The sequence below is a fragment of the Halichoerus grypus genome, chromosome 4, assembly GCF_964656455.1.
Source record: "Halichoerus grypus chromosome 4, mHalGry1.hap1.1, whole genome shotgun sequence".
Classification (NCBI taxonomy): Eukaryota; Metazoa; Chordata; class Mammalia; order Carnivora; family Phocidae; genus Halichoerus; species Halichoerus grypus.
In genome coordinates this window covers 172128708-172143047 of record NC_135715.1, presented here as the reverse complement: position 1 = coordinate 172143047, position 14340 = coordinate 172128708, and positions in this window count along the sequence as shown.

Below are 14340 nucleotides of genomic sequence, written 5' to 3'. Positions count from 1 at the left end.
CTACACATCTCATTTTGACACTTAATCACACTCTTGCTTTTTAATGTTATTAAATATTTTACATGACTGTGCCATAGGGCTGCATAAAGTCTCATGTTTTGTGCCTCTTTTATACACCCCACAGCATTGAACAGAGTAGTGAACATAGATAAGGCCTTAGTAGACACAGATTAAGTTCAATTGTACTGCTCATGATTTCAAAGCTCCCTATTTTTCCATTTCTTTTTTTTAAACAGGGCAAATCTCTCAAAGCACATGACATTTTTAAAATAAGCTTTCACCTGGTGATACAATGAAACCTAGATCCACAAGGGAACATGAGGATTTGGGCAGATGAAGGATACTCCTGTCTGGAAGCTGTAAGAACTAATATGGTAATTGATCTGACTGGATTCTGAGGCTGATTAAGTGGTCATAGATCTTTAGGACGTAGAAGAAGATTAACCAGAGAATATGTTCTTTGCTATAGAGTAATAAGCTGTGAGTTTATGGTTTTCGATAATTTCTCAATCCATTCTACATTTTTATTAAATCTGTGTTATTGGAGTACATTACCAGACTTTAGATGTAGCCTGTTATTCCTTGCAAAACATAGCCTTTAAGTAAATGCTAAGATGCCTTCTAAAGGTTAATGTTGCCAGTGTCAGATTTTTCTAGGTGACAGTTTAAAAGGCTTGACATTTGCTGGGTAGCCCCTGAGGAAGTGCTTCTCCTCCCAGAACATAGCACGTGTAGAAACTAGCCTCATTGAACAAACATTAATTGGGTGTCCACTATATACTAGGTATGTTGGTATGAGGGAAAAGGAGTTCCTGCCTTTGAGATAGTAGGGATATGGTGATTAATAAAACAAACACCTGCCCCTGCCTTCTCCCCACTGTTGAATGGGGAAACAGCACAGCAAGGATAGGTACCCTGAAAGTATGAAGGAATAGCATTATGCATACTAGTGGACCCTGGGGACCCTAGTAAGCCTCCTGGAGGAAATGACAAAGCAGTTTTCAGAGATATTGAGTAAAACCTAAGGGGTTTACCTTTGGAACCTCAATCACCATCAATTCACTGTCTATTGTTTCTTACTTATTGAATTTATATTGCATAAACTGTCATCTAAGGATTAATACTGTCTTTTTTTTTAAGATTTACTTATTTATTTAGAGGGAAAGAAAGCATGAGCAGGGGGAGGGGCTGAGAGAGAGGGAGAGAGAGAATCTCAAGCAGACTCTGTACTGAGCATGGAGCCCAGTTTGGGACTTGATCCCACGACCCGGAGATCATGACCTAAACTGAAATCAAGAGTCAGTTGCCTAGGGGCGCCTGGGTGGCTCAGTTGGTTAAGCAACTGCCTTCGGCTCAGGTCATGATCCTGGAGTCCCTGGATCGAGTCCCGCATCGGGCTCCCTGCTCGGCAGGGAGTCTGCTTCTCCCTCTGACCCTCCCCCCTCTCATGTGCTCTCTCTCATTCTCTCTCTCTCAAATAAATAAATAAAATCTTAAAAAAAAAAAAAAAGAGTCAGTTGCCTAACCGACTGAGCCACCCAGGTACCCCAAGGATTAATATCATCTTAACTGAAACTTTGTGTATTCAAACTACAAGAGTTCCTTTTTTTTTTCTTAAGATTTATTTATTTACTTTAGAGAGAAAGAGGGAGAGAGAGCGTGTGAGTCAGGGGACAGGAAGAGGGAGAGAGAATCTCCACAGACTCCCCGCTGAGGGGAGCCCAACTTGGGGCTCTATCTCACAACCTGGAGATCTTGACTGAGCTGAAACCAATAGTCCATCGCTTAGCTGACTGAGCCATCCAGGTGCCTCCAAACTACAAGAGTTCTAACCAGAGTGGGTATTGGTTATTTTGAAAACTATGCTTCACTCACCCACCCGGTGAATTTATTGTAAAGACTGCATTTGTCAAATTACATCCCAGAGCAGAGGTATCTGGGAATACCTTAAACAATAAGGTGTACATAAGTAGGGGCATTTTGAGATTTCTTAGGCTTCAAGAAACATATTCTATTACTGGAAGTTTATTGGGAAAGTATTGTTAACTTAATGAAACAGGGAGGCATTAGACTGAGGTAGCTCTAATGCCTGGATCGCCTATGCAAGCAAATCAAAATCTAAGCCTATAAATGTCTTGAGGTTATAAAATCAAAACACTAAAGACAACCAGTCATAAGCAGGCAATCTCCTGGTTCCTGGAGGTAGAAGGCTCCTCACCACTTCCGGTTTGGCACCACCTGATTGGAAGGAATTGCTTTTTGCTCAAATAAATTCTAGAAATGTTTAATATGCCTGTTTACCTTTTAACGGTGTGGCGGAATAGAAAGCCATTGCCTGCTAAGCCTCACAAAGATTTTGAATAATGTTTCTCAGTCTACTAGCTTTTAAAATAGTAGCTTAAAAAATGTTTCAGACTCTGATGTTGACTTAAACACAAAGATAAGACTAAGCCTACTCTCCTCAGGTTCACAGTTCCTATAAACTTAAATAATATATACATAGAGGGTGCCTGGGTGGCTCAGTTGGTTAGGCGACTGCCTTCGGCTCAGGTCATGATCCTGGAGTCCCTGGATCGAGTCCCGCATCGGGCTCCCTGCTCGGCAGGGAGTCTGCTTCTCCCTCTGACCCTCCCCCCTCTCATGTGCTTGCTCTCTCTCATTCTCTCTCTCTCAAATAAATAAATAAGAAATCTTTAAAAAATATATATATATACATAGAAAATAAAATTTAAAATTAAACATAAATCATAGTATAAAACTAACGCAATTTAAATTAAAACATTAATATAATATGTGCTACTACTTTGATAAAACTAAATAATAAAAAGATTTCAAAGATATCAAGTCAGATTTTATATTTTCGTATACATTTTTTGACATCAATAATACTAACGCAGAGTGTGCCAATTCACATGAGTATTAATAATTTCAAGAATTTATCTGCTAGGTGAAGATAATCAGATGTCATACTTAATCAAAATCTGGCCAGGAACAATGCTTGATTGTCAGTTTATTGAATTTTATATTAAATAGGTACATAAATCTAGTTATTGATGAGGAAAAGAAAAGAAATCTTTAATATGTATCTCCTCTTCTATTTATTACATTCAGAGATAGGATATGCACATACACCTCGATATTAGTTTCCTACTGCCCAATTTATTACACACTTGGTGGCATAAAACAACTCATACTTATTCTCTTACAGTTAGTTCTTGGAGTCAAGAGTCCAAAATCAGCTTTATTGGACCGAAACAAAGGTGTTGGCAGGACCACACTCCCTCAGGAGGCTCTAGGGGAGAATCTATTCCCTTGCCTTTTCTGGCTTCTAGAGATGCATTCCTTGGCTCATGGTCCCTTCCTCCATCTTCAAGGTCAGCAATGTTACATTTTTTTTTTTTTAAGATTTTATTTATTTATTTGACAGTGAGAGAGATAGCGAGAGAGGGAACACAAGCAGGGGGAGAGGGAGAGGGAGAAGCAGGCTTCCCGCCGAGCAGGGAGCCCAATGCGGGGCTCGATCCCAGGACCCTGGGATCCTGACCTGAGCCGAAGGCAGATGCTTAACGACTGAGCCACCCAGGCGCCCCTACATTTTTTTTATTTAAGTAGGCTCCACTCCCAGTATGGAGCCCAACATGAAGCTTGAACTCACAACCCTGAGATGAAGACCTGAGCTGAGATCAAGAGTCGGATGTTCAACCAACTGAGCCACCCAGGAACCCCAGCAAGCAATGTTACATTTTCAAATCTCTCTTTGCTTCATCATCATGTACCACCTTCTCCTCTTCTGTCTCCATCTCATGACACTTGTGATTGCATTTAGCATGACACTTGTGATTGCATTTAGGTAATCCAGATAATCTCCCAATCTTAAAGTCTTTACCTTAATGACATCTGCAAAGTCTCATTTGCTATGTAGAACTTTCATAGGTTCTGGGGATGAGGACCTGCCTATCTTTGGGGGCCAGTGTAGCCTACCACAGTCTCCTTGCAGCCCAAGTATGGTGGTACTGACTGCTGTGCAAAAGCTTTTCTTGATTTCAGTATGTTATCACTCAAAATTCCCAACACTGTTCTCAAGTTCCATTACTGAGAAAATGGTATTTACTTTGATTGGCCTTTACTCAGTACATGAAATATGGACACAGTATAGACACAAGCATGAAATTGCATGATGGCATTCAGCTATTAGGTGGCCGTTCCAGTGACCCATGCATGTATCAGTTTGTTGTCTCAGACTATCACATTTTTCAGCACACAGCATCTCTCTGGTCTACTTGTCCCATCATCATGGTGATTTAGCTCCTTCCAGCCTGAGTTTTGACTTCCCTCACAGAAAGGATCTAATTGGTTGACCCTGAAGCATTCTTAGAGGTCATCTCCTTTGGAAAGAGCTTTCATGGCAGACTCCCTAGCCCTTGTCAATTAGTTATGCGATAAGCATCAGCAGGTCCAGTGACGCATCAGGCACTTACTACAGAAGTCCTCTCAAAAAGAGGATCTTGGCATGGTAGGCAGTTCCTCAAAGGTGGGCAGTCTAGTTGCAAGTTTAAATGCATCATTTCTTTAGTAAAAGGAGAACAGATTCCATGATTCTATGAACTACAGAATAATGACAATCACTAGCTATAATTGAGGAGCTAGGATACATTCAAGGGAGACTATTCAAATTCATTAAGTCTTTTCACTATCAGTTACAGCTGTATACAAAGCTAAAAGGATTGCTAAACGCTTAGGATAAAGAGGAAGGTGGGTTGAATTTGAGGAAATTGCCCATGAGTTCTTATATCTGTATTGATTTCTTGCATGACAAAAGGTTCTTCTCTTCGGAAGAAAGGAACAAAAAAACACTTTTGGGGGTAAAAGTAAATGCAGAAGCAAGTCAAAGTGAGATAATCACAAATGCAAGACCAAGCAGCAATTTGTCTGCCTTAAGTAGACAGATTAAGTTGGAGCAAAGCAGATGAGGGGATTCAATCGAAAGTTAAATTTATGAGTATTGTGACTTCTCTAGTGAGCAGGAGCCCAGTCTCAAACTCTGGCATATCCAGGCTCACAATTCAGGGTTTTTCTACCATATTTTGATTTCTGTAATTTATATTGTCATGAGTTTGAAAGCTTCAGAAAGGTAAAATGACAGATAATGTTTGCAGTATTCATAGAGACTGTTTGGAGGAAAGATGCAGCAGTTACTATGATCCAATCTTTTTATGGTCTTTTTTGTCCCCATGTACTTCTATAGAAGTATATAATTTTTTTTAAAAGATTTTATTTATTTATTTGACAGAGAGAGACACAGCGAGAGAGGGAATACAAGCAGGGGGAGTGGGAGAGGGAGAAGCAGGCTTCCTGCCAAGGAGGGAGCCCGATGCCAGGACCCTGGGATCATGACCTGAGCCAAAGGCAGACCCTTAACGACTGAGCCACCCAGGCGCCCCATAGAAGTATATAATTTTTAAAACCTCCTTGGGAAATTTCAAATCATTTGGTAATGTTTACATACTACTAAGTTTCTAGAACTTGCTAAATTTTGGGTTACATGAACTAAAATTACTGTGTAATTGGATTTACTGAAAATTTAATTCAAAACAAGACTAACAATAGTTGAGAATCACCTTAAGACAACATTGTTGTTTATATCATTTCACTGACCTATCCTTATACAATCACACTTCTTTGTTACTCATTAATTAGAAAGTGAGAGGAGTAGTGTGTGTGAGAGAGTTTTTTATCCCCGCTGTAGACCATGTTCGAAAACAGTCCTATGGCCAATGTCCTAGGAAACTGGTTGGCCACTTCTCATAATTGCTAGAGCATGTTTGTGGCCTACCATAAGGGGAAAGTGAAGTCAAAATGTCTATCTTCAGAAGTGGCCCTTACTTCAAAGCAATGAGAAGGTTCACAGAATTCTAAATAAAGAAATGATTAAAATGCATGTTTCAGGAAGGGCACAATATGGACCAAATTATTAGAATAGAAAAGCATTAAAGATGGTGTATCTCTATCTCTTAACTTTTCATTTACTGATTGCCTCTTGGCAGACATTGACTTGGCTTCTAACGCAACCAAATGCAAAGTGATTTGGGCAGTGAAGATCATTATTCCAAAAGCAAATCTTTTTTTGCAAAGCCAAACAAATGAATTTTACAATGCATTATAATGGTTTTATCCCTATACCAGTAGTAAAAATAGAATGTGGAGATTTAAAAATATAAATGGGATTTTGCCAAATTATCCATCCTTAATTATTTTTTGAAAAGCATTGAATACTTAAATTTGATTTACATTCTTTATCATTTTAATTCATTGTGTAAACCTGATTTGAAAATTCAAATTAATCTGAAGAAACTTTCATTTCAAAACGAATCAATACATCCCTTTAATAGGAAATTTCCAGAAATACAAATTGATAGAGATAGCTTTATTCCCTAGCAACATGTCTCATACCAACATTATATTTTTCCGACTGTGCATATGCATTGTATCATAAGATTATAATTGCTTTTCAAATTGTCATAACGTATAGTTATTTTTTCCTACATATTCAAACAACTTAACAAAATTAAAGTCAAACCTAACAAACTAATAATTTTTACCAATTTAAAATGCCATAGAGAAAAGCAATTAAAATAGAAACTCTTTTCTTTGTTAACAGCTCACCAGTCATACTTAGACAATGGGTAAGCAATTTTTTTTCTGCTTTCTTTTTAAGTTAAAGTTTTTTTTAAATAATCTCTACACCCACTATGGGACTTGAACTCATGCTCCCGAGATCAAGAATTGTATGCTCTACTGACTGAGCCAGGCAGGCGCCCTGATTTTTTTTTTTTTTTAAGTTAAATTTTAAGATGAACAACTGACTTGCTAAAGACTAGTCATAGGTGCCCAAAATATATTGTTATGGCTTAAGGATAGCATAACAAGATTTCTGAAGGTGAAATAAAATCATGTTTCTCAATGGTTATGTTTCCTTTACATAAAAATTTAGTCATTTATGGACGTTTGGAAAGACAGTCCATTCTTGATTATTCACAGATCAGAGAGGTCTTTCTTCTGAGTTTCCATAATCAAATTCCTGGATTTATATCAGATCGTATAGGAAAGCAAAATACAAAATTCTTACAAATACGTAATATGAAACTGGCCATTTATAAAATTTAGTCCCCACTCAAAGAACACAGAATTCTCTATGTATAACATTAGCCTTTATACTCCCCATGGCTTAAAGCATCAGTATCTGGACAGCCTGATGTAAAATATAATGCAAGGCAAAGTGAAAATGCAAAAATTCCACAAGATTCAAACTTGCATAAAGTCACTGAGAGTGATAATGGAGAGCTGCTAGAATGACAGACAAATGCAAATGTAATCATTCAACCACTGGAGAAGGCAAAAGCAGCAGGCGTGATGACAGAGTAGAAGCTTCGAAAGAGAATTCTTTGAACACTAAAGGGTTAAGGGAGACCTGTGGGGAAATGTGGATTGAATTAATCTCTTATTACTATCTCACTATTGAAAACATTTGTGTGCAATGTTATGGCTCAAAGCAATGAAATTTTGGCTCATTTTCTGTTCATTCTAAGAATCAATACACAATTACAAGTTGTAACCTAAATGTTGTTAAATAGGATTATTTTCACAATTTCTATTTCATTTTTTCAAGCTGAAGATCCATCAGATCTCTTTCACTTCCTCTTTTTCCTTCTCTGCCTCCTCTTTCTTCTCTTTTTTTTTTTTTCTTTCTCTTCCTTTAGTATTTATGATGAAATTTTGGCCCCGGGGCTAAGAGGATCCACCTTCAGTGGATTTTTCCTCCTACCAAATAGCATCAGATCATGAGAACCTTTTGGGCAGAAACACAGAAAGGAATGATCTGACCATTTCAAATCTCAATAATCTGAAAAGGACAGGATTAGGGGTAATGACACTTGTTCTGGAATGCCATCATCTTTTGGGGGCAGATATTCTAATTCTGTGAACTTCCCAGTTCTCAGCGCTTAATCTCTCAGCACTGGAGAGTGTTTCCAAAAGCAGAATGTCAGCAGATATAATTTGTAGTCTCTTCCCCCTCGTATCCTCCTTATTCACTTAGATTCCCAAACTTTTCTTCAAGATAAGGTTTTTCAAGCTTAAATTATATTCCCCTTATGGCTTATTATTATTTTTTTTTTTCTTTTAATCATCTTGCTTGTCCTGCCTCCTGAGTGTAGGCTTCCCTTAAGGTGCTTGTCCCTCTTTTCCTCAATGCTTTCCCTTGAATGTCTTGGAAATTAGGGGATTGTGTTTTTAAATTGCTTCGTTTTATCACCTGGTAAACAGGTATGTTTTAGGGATCTTTCCAAATACATTTCTGACTAAAAATAAATAAATAAATAATTTTTTTTCGACATGAAAGTCAGGCTTTAACACTGTATGGCCTCCTGGGAGGTGTTCTTGTATTACTATTCTGCCATATGTGGAAACAAATCTCCCACATTCTTCCCTTTCAGTCTGGATTTGAAACTGAATCTCTTCCTATTGAATACATTCTTTTTGTTAATTGCAAGTATCAGAGAATACCATTACCATAATAAAATTTCAGTTTCTTCCCTGCTTCGGTAATTGAAAAAGGAAATATGACTGGACTGCCTTGCTTGTTATGATTCAGCTGAGATCATCCATACTGGTGAGGAATAAGAAATATTGGTACCTACCCTCCTGGTGCCTTCTAATGAACCATAGGTAATTAATACTGGATCTTTTGGCCACCCCTAGTTCTAGTATGGATGTAAAATAGAAATATTAGGCATACATTGTAGGTTGAATTCCAATCTTAAGAGGCCATCCATACTTGCAAATTGTATTCTTCAGATACCTTACAATTGATCTTCATAGATTATTTAAAGAAAACCTCTTTAGTGATAAGTGGCAATATAAAATGTGAAATGATGATTATTTACAAGAACATGCTTTATACAGGATTTTATTATATTTCACTCAAAAAATAGATATTAGGTAAAATGTGATTCATCGACTGTGATTATAAACTTTATAAATTGTTTCATGATATTCTTCATTTCATTTACACAGAATATGAGTAATATATTGTAGCAAGGAGCTGTTATCCCCTCTAAAGTCATGTTGGAAAGCAATACAAAAAGGTTTATTATTTTAAAAACAAATTCACGATTTTAAAGTTGCTTTTCCTGTACTTCTATTTCAGGGAGTTAAAATACTGATTTTCACAAACATGAATATTTTTAACTTTCACTATATTAAAAAAAACAACAACATACCAAACCTTGCAAAATAATGATTACTATATTTTGATTCAAAATTTCTTCTCAGCATTTTGATAAATAAACTATTTGTACTAAGTAGTCCACGAAGAAGGAGATAATATGTTAAGGTACTTTAAAATATAGAGGCTGCAGTACCATCTACTTGGAATATGATTGTACTTCTCTTCCAGAAAGCTTGGTGCCATTTTTCACCTTAAGCTTTTCCTTTAAGAAGCACATTGTTTGGAATTCATATTACTCCCTTAGCAAGGTTAGGTTCTTTGTTGCCTTGACAGGATATGGAGGTCTTGATTCATGTTTGCTTAGAACTAAACTATCACAGTATATCATACCACTATTGAAACTATTTTGCTGGCTTTCTGTCACATTACAAATTGATTTTAAAATACATTTGCCTTATAAAGGCAAAGACTGCTTTGCCTGTGCTTAAACACCGCATAAACCAAATTTAGTGATCTGTTTATTCTTCACGCTTGCATGGACCAAGTTGTTTGCACTTCTCTATGTCCAATTGTCTGCAATAATTTACTGCAGGAAAAAGTCTTTCCCCTATTTCTGGAATCTGTAAGTTTTTTACCTTATGAATTTAAGAATGAGCCAGTTTAATCTTATAACTTACTACAGTAATATATTTGTATGTATGTGCTATTTTATTCATATACATTTGTTCTTAGTTGTAATGTATAGAGGTTTGTTCTATGCTTACTTGGTTGTAAATTTAAGTACAGCACAACAGAGAAATGCATACACATGCTGATTTATTGACAAAGACTGCAAACATATTTCAGTTTATGGAAGGGAAGATGATGTATTTTTCTATTTTATTGTCTTAGGAGGTCTATATTGCTATCCTTTGTTTTCAAAAGTTAATGGCAACTTTAGAAAACTAATGGATCAAATACTGTTTAAAATTGGTCCTGCCACAACTTCAAAACTGGTATGCTTATCAACAAATAACACTTGAAATATAAGAAACACTCATTTCAAATAATACTTAATGATTTTTGAATGATTATAAAACACTTAGTGAAGCTGAGCTTGTCCAGATTGCTTGATCTATGAACATGTTAGTGCTATCATTTTATTTAAAGAGATAGAAAATTTAAATGAGAACAAGAGGGGATATAGGGCTATCATTGTGTTTGATTTAATGTTAAATTTATTCTCTGAGTGAACAGATTAGTTAATCCAGTATTTTAAAGATTATCTTTAGGTATTTTTTTTACTGTGTTATACTGATATTGCATAATAAAAAATAACCTGTCGTCTGAGAATATCTCTATTCAAATTGCAGGGTTTTTTTTTGTTTTGGTTTGGTTTGGTTTTTTTTTTTTTTGGTCTATGGTTCAGATTCAGAATGAATTAGATTTTTGGGATTCTCACCCAATGTTTCAACCATTTATTCTGGCACCCTATAATTCAAGAAAGGAAATTTAACTCCTACTTGGAAATGAAATATAGAGGAAAATTTCAAAGCAAGCTGCATTGTCTGTTGATTATAATGGGAGTTGGACAAAACCTCGACGGGTTTTTTTAAAGAAGGTATTTTCTTCTACAGAGGCAATTGTGCACTGACAATTGAAGTTAATGGTTTTGTTTTAATTTTAACAAATGTGGAGTTGGCTTGAGTACCTCTTAATTTGAGTTTGGACGAAGAGAAGTATAATAATAAGCTCTCACATGGATGGTTTACAAACTGCTTTAACATAAGCTATTCTCACTTGATCCTCACAGCAACACAAAGAGAAGGCAATTATTATTTTCCTGGTTTTAGAGTTGATAAAAGGGAAGCACAGATTGTAAACTCTATGAAGACAAGGACAGTTGGTCTCATTCACCCCTGTATTTCCAGCACCTAAAATAGGGACTGGCATATGATAAGCTCTCAAGAACCACTTGATGCATGAGACTAGTTGGAAGGATGCATTAAATGGCTTCGCTGAGGTTAAGAAAAAAAAAATTAGTAAATGGGAGGGCTGGGTATGAACATATATCTTATAGTTCCAAAAACACTGCCCAGTTTTTTGTTTTTGTTTGGCTATTCATTAGTAGTTATCCCATCCCTCCTGTTTTCTCCTTCCTGCTCCCCACCTCCCAAAAAGATGCTTGTGAATTCTTTCAAAAATCTGTATACATTAAAATATATATTTCTTCTCAGGGCACCTGGGTGGCTGAGTCAGTTAAGCATCTGACTCTTGATTCCAGCTCAGGTCATGATCTTGGGGTCCTGGGATAGAGCCATGCATTGGGCTCTGTGCTCAGTGGGGAGTCTGCTTGCGATTCTCTCTCTCCCTCTGCCCCTCCCTAGCACTCTCTCTCTCTCTCTCTAAAATAATGAATAAATCTTTAAAGTATATATCTATATATATCTATATATTTATATCCATTTTTCTTCCTTTAGTTTTAAATACCCTTAGCCAATAAAAATAGCTGGAAAACAAAGGGTATTTTTTTCTTTTTCTGTTCTTTCTCAGTTTTGATAATTACTGCTATCACAGCATCCACGTTCACCTAAAGAAATAAGCCTGAAAGATGTGAAAATCTTTGACATCAAGTCACTGAGTGTGAGAATAGAACCCTATTGAGAAGATAATATGATCAGAAAAAATTTCAGGTAATATATTTTACCCACAAAAACTGTCATTTCTTACTCTGTAAGGAAAAGCCTGCATTTCGTGGGCTGTTTGGACAGTTTTGAGCGTGAGACAGTAGAAACCTGAAACACCTTTTAACCCTGCAGCTTTTTGCCCATCCTGCTCTGGTAGCAAAATGTTTCCCCTTGGGGGGGCAGGAAGTATCTCATATGTAAAGAAACAAAACAAAACAAAACAAACAAAAAACCCAGAAGCCTTTCTTACCTAGCCCTACTGAAGTAAAACAAAAGATTAGATTTCAAACCAGACTCTCACAAATCAGAGCTCTTACCATCTTTGCTAATAATTTCATACTTTCCCAATCATTTCAAGATCTGAGTTTGCTAACCCCCCACTCCCATACACACCTTTTCTTTTTTTTTGGCCACATAATGATGTGCCCTGCCTCTGATCTGTAAACAATAATGTGTACAGGTACTTCACTTGCACAAAAGAGACCTATGTGTGCAGACATGAAATATCTTCACCTTTATACTCAATTACATCGCTTATAAGGCATTTTCGAGGGAGCCAGTCCCCATAAATCCATAGATTTCAGGTTTGTTTCCATAGCAATCCTATATCCAGCTAAAAGCATTCCAGAGTTAAACACTTGTTCTTAAAAGTTTTCAGACATCCAACTCCTCGGACTTTTCACTGGCTGTCTTTCCTAAGGTTTCATTTATTTATTTGAGGGGGGAGGGGCAGAGGGAGAGGGAGAAGCAGTTTCCTCACTGAACAGGGAGTCGGTTGACTCTGAGCTCCTCCCAGGACCCCAAGATCATGACCTGAGCCTATGGCAGATGTATAACCAACTGAGCCACCCAGGCGTCCCTGGCTGCCTTTTCTTGTAAGTTTAATCTCATGACGATGTTGTTGTTTCCTCTCCCTGCCCCTTCTCCTTTTCTTCTCCCTTCCTCCTTCCCAGGCCTCCAACCTAATTTCTCTTTCCTTGTCCCATGGAAAGTAGTTTAAACATTGTCCATTGTTACTTTAGCTTTTGCTACTACCCCTCTCAGCCAAGCAACTCATCAAGAATTTTCCCAAATCATGCCACAGACAAAATCTGGTCTGAAAATGCATTTTTTTTTTTTTTTTTACATTCTGATTTTATACACTCATAAGTTTTATTTTTCTTCAGACAGTTCAATTATAATGTTCCAGTCACATACCAGTAGTCGTGGTTGGTGGATGGTGGGGCAGGGGAATCTAAGCAGCAACCCTGCCCCCCGCCCCCCGCCCCAGCCCCGCAGAGAAGAATTCAGTCATAGACAAATTGTGAGGAACAACTGATTTAGAGATCTCTCGGAAAACAGCTTATCTTAAGCACAGAGAAAGTAGAGCAAGTTTGGTCCAGAAATAATGCCCCCCCCACATCAAAGCGCCAAGCTGATTCTGACTACAGCATAAGTCATTCATTTTGTCCCCATTCATTCATTCCTGTGAGAACCTACTATGACGCTGGAGCTGTTCTGGATGCTGGGGATAGAGCAACGAATAGACAAAAATCCCTTGGAGCATACATTCCATAAGGAAATACAGATAATAAATTAGATAAATCAGTTAAGTGTATAATGTGTTAGCTAGTGATACCTGCTAAAAACATAAAGAAGGTAAAGTAGGGTAGCAAATGTTCTTCCAAATAAGCCCCTCCCAGGCTTGTGATGTAAGTGTAAAAACCACAACAAAACAAAAAGAGCCAATGTCATACAATAATTCTGAGAGATACTGAAGGCACAAGGCAATACTCGATTAGTTCAGCATAAGTACAAAAAAAACAGGAGAATAGGGATTCTGTTGGAGTAGAATAGTGTTGACATGGAGTACCTTCCAAAGGCAGCATCTGGGGGCTTGGAAGGGTTGTGGGGCCCAAAGGCGTGAAGATCTGAAGACTTCAGAGCATGCCAGGCTTCTGAGCTGAGGCAGCAGAAAGCCCTATGGTGCTCAGCCTTGAAGCCTGGATGCCATATCATCGGCGATGGCACTGGGTTTGTGAGTACAATGTGTATCACAACCTGCAGACTTCCACAGGGGAGCAGGTAGGAGAGACCCCAGATCTGACATAATGGGTCAATGCACTGATCTGCTGTTGTTTGCGGAGAAGCTGGCTTTCTGAGTGTAGTTCTGACACACGTGTTGGTTGATATTCACGTTAAATTCATGAGTTAAGACGGAAGTGAAACTTGTCAATGATGTGAGTGAATTGTTTGCTGAATACGTTCTGAGTATTGCAAAAATCCAACTTTGTGCGCCTATTCACAGTACAAGAGCAATGGACATGACACATTAATTGGCATTATTAGCATCTTCTTCATCTAAGTATAGAATAAACAACTAGCAGAGCGATATATCAAACCCTAATTTGCGACATTGGCCAATATCCATGGTGTAGATACTTGTACAAACTCTCACTGTGGTTGACT